General features: G+C 36.8%; 1 long non-coding RNA gene across 4 annotated transcripts; it reads right to left on the minus strand.

Moving 5' to 3' along the window:
• Positions 1 to 920: 920 nt before the first annotated feature.
• LOC148730107 (uncharacterized) lies at positions 921 to 7,337 on the minus strand. 4 transcript variants are annotated; one of them, XR_016001813.1, is made up of 5 exons: positions 6,995 to 7,337; positions 4,933 to 4,987; positions 3,772 to 3,833; positions 1,841 to 1,924; positions 921 to 1,291 (listed from the first exon to the last, which is right to left on the minus strand). It is a non-coding gene; the product is annotated as an uncharacterized LOC148730107 (long non-coding RNA). The 4 variants fall into 4 exon arrangements; XR_016001812.1 differs by lacking the exons at positions 4,933 to 4,987; positions 6,995 to 7,337 and adding an exon at positions 4,162 to 4,845; XR_016001815.1 differs by lacking the exons at positions 4,933 to 4,987; positions 6,995 to 7,337 and adding an exon at positions 2,512 to 2,624 and having other exon boundaries at positions 3,772 to 4,095.
• Between the last annotated feature and the right edge of the window lie 4,038 nt (positions 7,338 to 11,375).

The following is an 11,375-nucleotide window of genomic DNA, read 5'->3' on the forward strand; positions in this document are numbered from 1 at the left end:
ATACAATGTATATACGAAGGTCATATATTTTGAACGGCGGTATTAGATACGTATGATGCACGATCCTCGCAGTAGAGAGCGCTATATATGCAATAGCGAAAATCAGACCTGAAAAAAATCAGGCCTGTACGGGATTCGAACCACTGACCTCCGCGATACTAGTGCAGCGCTCTACCAATTGAGCTAACAAGCCAACTGGGAGCAGGGCGATAAGTTGATTCGTAGTAAACCCGTGATGATAAATCAGATACAATGTATATATAAAGTTCATATATTTTGAACTGCGGTATTAGATACGTATGATGCACGATCCTCGCAGTAGAGAGCGCTATCTATGCAATAGCGAAAATCAGACCTGAAAAATATATGAACTTCATATATACATTGTATCTGATTTATCGTCACGGGTTCATTACGAATCAACTTAACTGCCTGATTTTTTTCAGGTCTGATTTTCGCTATTGTATAAATAGTGCTCTCTAATGCGAGGATCGTGCATCATACGTTAAGCCTATATTTTGACTAGTTACCAGGCCCAAACAAACCCAAACAAAACCAAGCACCTTGTCGTGTTGTAAAAGTCTGGATCGACTCTGCCGTGACCTTTGACGACCACGCTGATCTTAACTCTCCTCGAGCTGCCTGGATATTTTACGTCGTATCAATAGAATAAAACATCTTTTGGACAACAAAACTCTTACTTTAATTATTAACGCTCTTGTTTTCAGCTGGCTTTTCTATTGTTCTACTGTTCGGGGTAATACCTCTAGCAAAAGCATTTTCTAACCTACAACTCATTCAGAACTTTGCTTGCAGAATAATCCCAGGTATCAAAAAATCTGCTTATGTCTCTGCTGCGCGCAAATCCCTTGGTTGGTTAAGTGTCCCTCAAAAACTTCAATTAAATACCGTTACCATGGTCCATCAGAGTAGAACAAAGCAGGCACCACCCTATCTTTGCGATTTATTTCATGATAGATTTAATGTGTCCAGACGAAATACTAGAAATATGTCACAGTTAAACCTTGGATGAACAGTTAACCTCTTCTAAGTAATTTTCACTGTCACTACTTTCTTGCTTAGAGTCACTTTTATTATCTTATATTTTACTGTCACTAAATCAAAAACAAAAACAAAAATCCAAACCAAATTTTCAATGAAAAAAATTTATGATTTTACATTTAGTCAAGAAGTTGCCTTGACAAAAAAACACTTCAACCAGCCCTGACCTAGTTGATGAAACAGGCACAACTTTCTTTGGAGCCTTCATTTTTGCTTCTTTACTCATCTCCTAGAAAGGAAAGTGATATTACATGAGAAACTAATACTAGTAAATTTCATTTTTTTTTAACCTTCATTACACAGCAATTGATAAAGAATCTTAAATTCACAAAATTAATAACATTTGTTAGAGAATGCCTCACACGTGAATAGTGCTGATTCACTGGTTCAGAAGTGATTGGCAAGTGCCACTGACCACCAAGCAACCAAAGAAAACAATCTCCAACTATTTTTTGTTATATTGACAGAAATATACTACTTTTTTATTTCTGTATGGTATAATAATATATCAAAAAAGGTATTCACTCAAGTGTTAGTGAATATTATAGTGGTGTATATAAACCCAGTCAAGTGGCAAGGTTAATATCCACCATTATTCACCTCCACTGAGGTGAATACTTGCTACACGTAACAATTTGTTTTACTTCTGTTAGAAAGAGAAGAAAAATACTCTAAGAAAAATATGTTTTAGTTCACCAGAATTTGTAATGAAGAACAAAACACAAAACTTAACCTGGACAGCAAAAATTGAAGGTTTTTGTTTCAAATCACTGCTTACTTGAATTTTACTCTGCCTCTCTTTCAGCTCCTCTGGAGAAATAACTTCTTCTGCTACCTTGTTTATTGTATTGTCACCTAGCACCTAGAAGTTCAAACAGGAAGCTTAACACTTACCCATGCCACTCTCATAACAACTAAATTCTTGTTTCTCATTAGCAAAATACTGGACATGTCACAAAACTGAAAAAAAAATGTTTACATGTGAATAAGAAGTGGTTCATTGAGTAGATTTTAAGTGCAGCTCAAAGATAAGGGGTCAAAAATATGCTTGTTAAACTCGTACAGAATATGCCTACTTAAGAAAAGCAGCAGACTACTCTTGACAGACAAACATGTACAATGAAAACAGTGTTTTAAAAAATGCATCCCTATTCTGGGATGTCAAAATTTGTCAACACATCAAGGCAAATTGTGAGAATGTCTTAAGTAACTCTTTCAATACCAGAAGTGATAATTAACAATTATTCCATGAGCGTGTATTGTAAATGAGATGATAGATAGCCAATGAGGTGTGTAGTGCCAAGTTGGCTATAATCATCTCCTATCCAACAAGCGCAAGTGGAATAATTGTTTTATAAAAAACGCCCCCAAGATATTAGACAAAATCAATCTTCTCTTCTTCTCTTCTTTTTAGCTCCCTTTAAATTTTAAGCTAATGCGTACACTTACCATAATTGTACCAGAATGGTATATTGGCTCATATACCATAATCATGGCTAAGCCAATAAAAAGTCTTGAATTGCATTATCCAATTGTGACCAGGCTCACAACTGTGCATGACACTGCAATATTTTTTTGTTATAATTTTAGAATTACATCTTCAGAAACTATTTCCTATGATAATCAAATTATCATACACACAGGATTTGCATCATATTTCCTTTAAGTCACACCACCACACCTAACTATTTCCTATGATAACCAAATCAACCTAAACACAGGATTTGCAGCTAAATTTCATTTAGAATGATCACACCTAACTTCCAAAATTTTAGAGAATTTCTTGCTGTTGTTCGATTCCTTATAAAAGAAGTACAGTTAGTTAGTTTAATTCAGTAGTTCAGAGTGTCAAGACCAGCACTTACAAGCTCAGAACCTCTTGGTCACAGAAAACGAACTCCAGTACGTGAAACCTCAAGTTAGTGACCTATTTTACTGAGGATTTGCTTGCAATCACCCTTTCTTTTTATCAGTAGTATTTCTTTTGTACTTTCCTGTATAAATAAATTTTATTGTGGCTACAAGTCTGTCTCGTTGTTCAAATAACAACATCAGAACCTGCCTCAGTCACACAATGATCCAGTTTTTAATAATAACATATAACCTCTCACTTAAACAATTGAAGCATCATTCAGCCTACATACAGGTAATGAGAATTCTTAAACTTATCAGGTAGAAGTTGTTATCTCGATCTGACACCAAATTCCTGTTACTAATTTTCAAGGAAATGTGTAGTGGCTAGAGAGGAGAGTTAGCAATCAGATCTTGGGAATCATGTGAATTCTGAAGAATTGAGTGAGTAAGTAGGTTCACAGTGCAGCTCAAAGATAAGAGGCCCAAAATATGTCTGTTAAACTCATAGAGAATCTGTCGAAGACCAGGGCAAGACTAGTCTTGACAGAAGAGCATACACATTTAAAACAGTGTTTTAAAGCATGCATGTCTATTCTGGGATGTCACAATTTTTCCAAACATTAAGGCCAAGTATCAGAAATTGTCTAAAGGGATATAATTCACTCAAACTTTCACTAACTAAGCAAGCAAAATTGAAGAGTGGGAGAGAAAAAAAGCCCTGAGTGACTTATGACAAACTACAAGGTTCTCCTTCCAAATTGTCATGTATCGCCTGACATAAAAGTGAGAAGTTGGTGTTCCATCACAAATAACCATAGGGTTCTATTCTAATCACCCCTTTAACTGTTATCTCACCTTCACTGGTACAGCAGACATGAGTTGAGCCTTTGCTCTACAGTTTGGACAGTCTTGAATGACTAAGACAAAACAGGAAATTAAAAATAACTTCAATTATACTTTTTTGTCCCTAAACAAAATTCTCAAATGTCATAGCTTAGCAGCTCAATTTAAGCAACAAAAGGACAGTTCACAAATTATGCCTTAGTTTGCAACTGAGAAGTACACATAAATTGTTCTTTTTCTTACAGAAAACAAGTGAGCATGGAATTTAAAAGTTTTATATCAATGACTCTGTTGAAATTATGGCTATCTTTTTAATTCTGAATAAAAAAATTCTACTCTTACCAATAAGTGGTAGAATAAACTATAATTGTAAAATAATCTGACATGACCAAATAGATTTACCTAATAACCCTAACATCAGTATGCATATTCTCCATACTGTTCTCCATACATTCCCTAGGGTGCTAAGAAGAAGAATTTGTTAAACAATGAAGAGCTTATCTTTTGTTGGTGACGATTTTCCTAATTCTCCTCACCTCTATGTGTGATACAGGGATGATATTGTATTGAGAAAGTAGATGTTAGTCACTCTTGGGGATAAAGAGTTTAGATGAATTTGAACTTAAAAACAGAAAATAATGCTCTGCAACATGTCTTCCCAAAGCCAGTCCCTGATACAACCAAAACAGAAAGTGCGTGAGCAAGGCAAAGTGTGTGCCAATACCATGAGTTCACAACAGATACAGCAAAGTAATTCCTCATTTAAATCTTTCAGGCACTTCTTTGATCTGCTGTCAACTACCAGTCAAAAGAAAAATTTAACATGAGCTCTGGTAATGCCATTTAAACAATTCTCCCTGTGTTCTTTTGGAGGAATACTTGGCAATTTGGATGGAGAATATAGCATTCTATAGAACTGAGGGGAGAGTGACTAAGTGGCGATACTCCTAGTTGCTTCATGCTAAGAAAACCAGGATAATTAGTCCAACTGGGTGGGTCACTTTAAGCTCTAGTACAGACTTATCTAGTACCTTTTTTTACCAGATATGACACTATGGGCTTTTTTCCCACATATTTCTTCAATATACAGAATGCCTTCAGGGGAGAGTTGCATCATGCATCATGCATCATGAAGTTGTGTTTAATTCACCTAGCACTTGGAGTTAAATATACCTTTGTTCATTTTAACTTCTTCCTGTGGATCAACCTTTTGATCACCTTCCAAAACCTGAAAAATATATTAATGTTTATGATGGTGGCCAGAAGCACTGTGCTGAAAGATGCTAAGATACCTTAAAGAATAAATAATTTTAGTTAAGAAGTGTTGTTGTTGTTGTTGTTGTTGTTGGATACTCCTAAAACCATATATCTCTACCATAAAAGTTTCAAATGTGCTTCCAAAACAAAAATAACTACTTCTCTTACTCTCAACATTGATTGCCAAAAGATGACAAAAATAGTATCCCGACTTAACTGAACAACACTTAAGGCAGTGGCATTTATGATGGCATTTAAAGAAAATTGAGAGAAAATTTTCAGAAGGTTGGGTTAGTCTTCCTATTTCAATACAGCAACAGGTAGCATCATAATTTCATGTGTCTTTCTAATGATTGAGATAATATCATACACTTTTCTGGAGAATAAAACTGAACTTCCTCCTTTAAATAATTATGTTTAATTTGTACATTTTATTAAATATCTGCTACAAATTAAATATTGTGGTTTCACTATATGATGCCTTTAAATTATAAGAAGTCAAGAATTGACCTGCTTGCCTTCCATGCTGCCTTTGGCCTTCTTTTCTCAAGGGGAACTGAAAATTATCAAAACACAACTCAACCCTAGGCCTGACCTGTTTTGCATCTGTGTTTACATAACGACTATAAGTAATGCTGTTTTACTTTTTTTTTTAACTAATTTTTATTTAATTATATGATTCAAGGAAATTCCATTTCATGACTCATGAATTCTGCCTTTAATTGCACTTGAAACTGATATATGGCATCAGTTTCTGCAAGCAATTCAATGCAGAATTCTACAGGCAAGGGGATGCTCAACTGATTTGGAAATCTATTTTACCTATTTAAATACCTGTCATGCTTAACATAAAGGAGAACATACAGTATTGCCACTTTCCCAGGAGGGTATGCCAGTCCATTGCAGTTCATCCCCTTTCCCCTTCCCCCTCAGTAGTTCCTCAAGTTCCCCTGACAGCTTTTTCTGTTACCCTTTTATACACTCTTGGGTGGAGAGAGGAGCTGTGAGAGCACACTGAGTCATGTCTGTGAACACAACACAATTGCCTCTCTGTGGACAACTTATAAACCGGTACCCTTCTATTACAGTACATGAATTCTTCTTACCTTATTTTCATAAGAAGTCTTATAAGAATTCATTATTCTATCATAAATTATTTCTAGGATCTAAAACCCCACAGTCCCCTTATAAATTTTTCACCTCTCTATCTAAAAGCCCACACTCCTTCCACTGGGTCCAGTAACCCTACTAAGGGACCAGTCATTTATTACAGGGTGGGGGGGGTGGGTTGATGCAAATGGGGTGGGGGCATACCATTTTGTGCACCTGAAAATGGGGGGCTGCATAAAATTGTGCAACCATTTCTGAGGGGCCATGTACTTTTATGCATTCCAATTTCCATTCCACAAAAAAAGAAACACTCATGGAATAATTAACTTTAGTCAAATATGATTTATTATCAAAGTGATGGCATAACAAACCAACATAACATGGTGTATTAGCAGTTCTTTCACATTGGAAAAAAAACTTCATGGATTACTCTGTATTACTCAGTATCACTGTCCTCTGATTCACTGTTTGAGAAGCTGAGGGCAAGTACTCTTTAATTAGTGTACAAGCTTGATCACTTATAAGCCCTCTTTCCATCATTTGCTTTAGCCAGTAAACTTGTGTCCCTTTCAAGGATATTTGAGCAGCCAACTTCCTTAACTGAAACCTCACCATCAGACAGTAGTTTGGAGATTAAAGCCTTTCTCTTATTTTCACTATTTGCTTTACTAGTTTGGTGAGTTTCTGTGGTTGAGGGCAGGTCATCTTATTTTATGTACAGACTCAAAGGGGGGCCACATTATGTTATGCAGTGGCAAGAACAGGCTCATGGGAAATTATGTATAGGAAAATTAAAATACACCAGTCCACCCCCACTCCAGCCTCCAATAAATGACCGGTCCCTAACACCTTTCAAAAGTACCCCTACCTCTCTGTCATGTACCCATACCTAAGTACTTCGCTTGGTGATACAGGATTTTTCCATTTACTTCACCTTCGCACACTCCCATCTCTTGATCCTTCTCCAAAGGAGCCCACTTCTTCAGAATCATAATTTTTGGCAGACCTCACTAAAAGTATAAACAAGCTCTGAATCGTACGCCGACAAACTCTGTCCTTCTTTTGTTTTAACGCCTGCACCTTCAAAGACAACTACATCACCGTCGCATAGGACAGCGGAGCTACGCTTTGTTAAGCCTGCAGAGCAGGAGTAATTTGGGCGAGCGAGTGCTTAGTTTTGTCTTAGGGAGAAATGGCCGCCATCTTTGATTTAAGTGGCAAGGGAAGGCTGGGGAGAGAATGCAATTTGTACCGAGGGGGTGAGTGACGGTCAAAAGTAAGGAGAGGGGCTGAGGTTGGTGGGTGAACATCTTACTCTGACTCCAAATCAAACACGACGTCGGATAAACGATCAGGAGCTTGTAATCTTAACTCGCCCCAACATGACGCCTGCACAGCAGGCTAGGCTTTGTTTTGTTTACTAACAAGTTTTTACAAGTTTTTACAAGTTTTTACAAGTTTATTAGGTCTTCCAAAACAATTACTTACAATAAACACCGACTGCAAATAGCGAGCCAATCTAGGCGGGCGATGTTAAGGACAAACAAACACGATTTAGTAATTGAAGGCGTTAAAAAAGTCGATTTTGAATACATTATTTGTCAAAAAAGGAAAAAAAAAATGATAAAAAGTGAAGACGAACATTATAATTTATGATTGGATTGTAATTAAGATGCCTTTTTTATTTCAGAAATAAGAGTGCTAGTGTCAGCATAACTGTCCAGAGTTTCTAGAGTTTCAAATAGTAATACTTGAATTTTCTTTTTGAACATGTGCATTGGTAGTTTCCGATAGCTTTCGGGAATGCTGTTCCAAATTTTAGCACCAACAATGGAAAAAGAGTTTTTATGATGATTGAGCCAACTGATGATTAATATAGTAGTTACCAGAAGATGATGAGCGAGTATTATACTGATGTATGTCTTGTGTAGAAGTATAGATTACAGATATTTTGAGGTGCAGAGTTAGCTGTTATATCAAACATTAAGATTGATGAAAGTTTGAAGTAGAGCATTGAGATTGGCAGAATGTTAGATTGGGCGAAATATGGAATCGCATGCGTTCTGAAAGTCAGAAAATTGATGAGGCGGACGGCTCTCTTTTGGAGTATAAGAATTTTTTTCTAAATGAGATTTGGAAGCTCGGCCCCAGGAAATGAGGCCGTAAGATATATAGGGGAGAAATTAATGAATTTTTAATACTTAGAAGTGTTTTTAAAGGGACAAAGTGTCTTAGTCTCGAAATAATTCCAATATTTCTGTTGATTTTTAGAGAAATATATTTAATGTGGTTTCCAGGATAAATGTTGGTCAATTATTACCCCTAAGTATTTAACATTATCCTTACGTTCAAGATCAAAGAACGTTTTAGTGCGGCCATCATAGGCCTTTATGCAAATGTTAAAATTGATGCATTTTTGATATGGATAAAAAATTATATAGTTCGTTTTCTTAATATTTAAGGAGAGGTTATTTACGATTAACCAGACGACAACTTTAATTAGTTCACAGTTGACGATGGTTTCGAGGGATTTTAGGTTTTTATCAGCGTATAAAAGGTTAGTGTCATCAGCAAAAAGGTAAAAGGTTAACTTGTTTGAGGCCATGTAGATATCATTTACATAAATAAGAAATAGTAGGGGGCCAAGTACACTCCCCTGAAGAACGCCACAAAGGGTACTTTCCTTTCTAGATCATGACGTGGGGACTTACTTGAGTGGGGTCTGGATTCTAGGAGAACCAGTCGTTTACTATACCCCGGATGCCGTAGTGGGATAGTTTATGAAGGAGGATAGAGTGATTCACGGTATCAAATGCTTTTTGAATGTCAATAAATACACCACAGGAGAACATTCCCTTGTCCGTGTTTAATTGAATTTTGTTCACAATATCCAGGATTGCATGCTCGGTTGAGCGCTGTTTTCGGAAACCGTACTGAGACTCGTAAAATAAGAAATGTTTGCTAAACAAGGCCTTTAGGCAGTTGAACATGATTTTCTCAAAGAGTCTAGTAAAGACCGAAAGATGGTCTTAAAATAAGTGAGGAGAATTCGCTACCTTTCTATAATCAAAAAATGGATAGATATTCTAGTCTTCTCGGATAAGGACGAATAAACCGTAGACCCCGTCTCCTGGAAGGTTAGGGGTAGGAGACGTTAATTTCCCACGCACGAGATTCCTGTGTGGCGGATGTCCTCCCCTGGGTTGGTATGGGTGGGAATTGGCCCTGAAAAGCCCCTATGGGGAGTGGTCAAGTTACGTATGTATGTATGTAAGTGATATAGGACGATAGTTTCCAGGTTCGGCTTCGTCCCCATCCTTAAATATTGGAATAATCTTAGCATGCTTAAGTTTGGAGGGGAAGATGCCCCTTTGAACCGAGTTGTTTATTAGAGTTGCCAGAGCGGGGGCTGATATAATAATTATGGTGTGAGCATTTAAGATATATAGGGAGCCCGTTATATATAACAGCCCGTTCAGTCCTTCACAATCAATTCTGAACCTTCCTTCGTTGAAATGAATTTCAGTATGAACACGACTAATCATTAGAGGACATATGGCACTGTCCATAACAACATCCGAGTGTTCTTCGCTGCGTCCGAGATGACTGACAGTCGGTTTTGGCAAAATGTATTCTGGTTGTAGAGAAGGATGATAGGATTTCCCTTCGACCTTCTGTAAACAGAGCATTTTTCTCATCTAATCTCAGTATGATAAAACCTCTAATACTAGTTCAAGATTCTTGTAGAGTTCTTGGAGAACTCTCCAAGCGGCCATTTTTATAGACAGACAACTGCGACACGAAATTCGGAAATCACTTGGGAAAGATAGGACAAGCTCGGATAAAACTTTTGGATCATGAACAAGCTTATGAAATCAAGTTCACTGATAAATTAAACTTTCAAAAGAACACTACTGCAAACATATGATTGACCGGGAAAGTAAGAGTTGCATAATTATTCTCATTCCAACGCGCGCTCAGTTAACAACCCCGAAAGTTATAATTGTGTTCTCTCTCTGGAGCTGTGTATGGTCAAGTCCAGTTTTTAAAACATGTTTTTTTTTGTTTTCGTTTAACAAACTACAACTAATGGACAATTATTTTATGACTTCACTCTGACGAAGACGAATGAATGGCCGCTATTAATAACTATTTTGTGCCAATTCATTTCAGTTTTAGTAGCCTTTTCAAAGATCTCATATCATTAATTTAGAATTGAGTAAAATTGATCAAAATGCAAAAACTGATTTATGTGGAGATTTTCATCGCTTCAACATAATTAGTGTCAATTTGAATGGTTGCGTTCAACTGCTGCATACACTGAGAGAGGGGTGCAATTTGTACATGTAATCACATGATTTCGAGTGCAATTTGGAATAAATAAGCACGAGTAAATTTTTTCAAAGAGTAACAAAATTGCAAGTACTTATTTATTCCAAATTGCACGAGAAAATCATGTGATTATCTATTAATAATGTACATGAAAAAATACGAGGTAGCTTCTCATAACTACGCAGAAGAAAAGCGCGCGCATCACGTGCAAAAAGAATGTATTCAAACCCTGCAAGTGACATTGACCTTGATATTGACCTAGACATTGACCAATCAGAATGTCTGGTTTGTTTCTTTCTTTGCACTGAATTAACTCTCTTCTGCACTGAATTAACTGAAAACTGCATTAATCTTAACCAATCAGAACTGAGAAATTGTTTCATGTATATTATTAGATCTGAAATCAGACACGTTTTATCAAAATCAACGAACGCGCAGCGCAAGTCCATTTGAGATCACAAGTATGGGAATGAAGAGTTTTGGGGAGATCACATGGTTTGCAGGGGGAACAGAGGGGTGATCCGTCTTCGCCAACAGAGTATAAAGAGAAAAGTGACCTCGGCAAGCCATGTCTTAATTTCACCAAATATCGTCGGAATGAATCAATTTATGGTGAAATAGTAATGAAATAATAAAATAATCCCCCGAAGGAGAAAAATTGTGAAGCAAATTCTAATATCGTTATTGGAGGAGGATAAACAGGTGTCGGCAGAACATCACGCAAAATAGTATTGCCTGGAAACGAAATGGCGTTCTCTTTTTCGAAGTTTTTCAGAACTAATCCTCATAGACAGGCATTTCAAATTCCAGAGGCACCCCTGCCCTTTAGGGTTTCGAAAACCCGAGCTTTCATAGAGCTCTGAAGATTAAAGGAAGCCTGGACCACAAGAAAAGGTGACTGAAGCTTAACACTTTTT

Source organism: Stylophora pistillata, chromosome 5, assembly GCF_964205215.1.
Source record: "Stylophora pistillata chromosome 5, jaStyPist1.2, whole genome shotgun sequence".
Lineage (NCBI taxonomy): Eukaryota > Metazoa > Cnidaria > Anthozoa > Scleractinia > Pocilloporidae > Stylophora > Stylophora pistillata.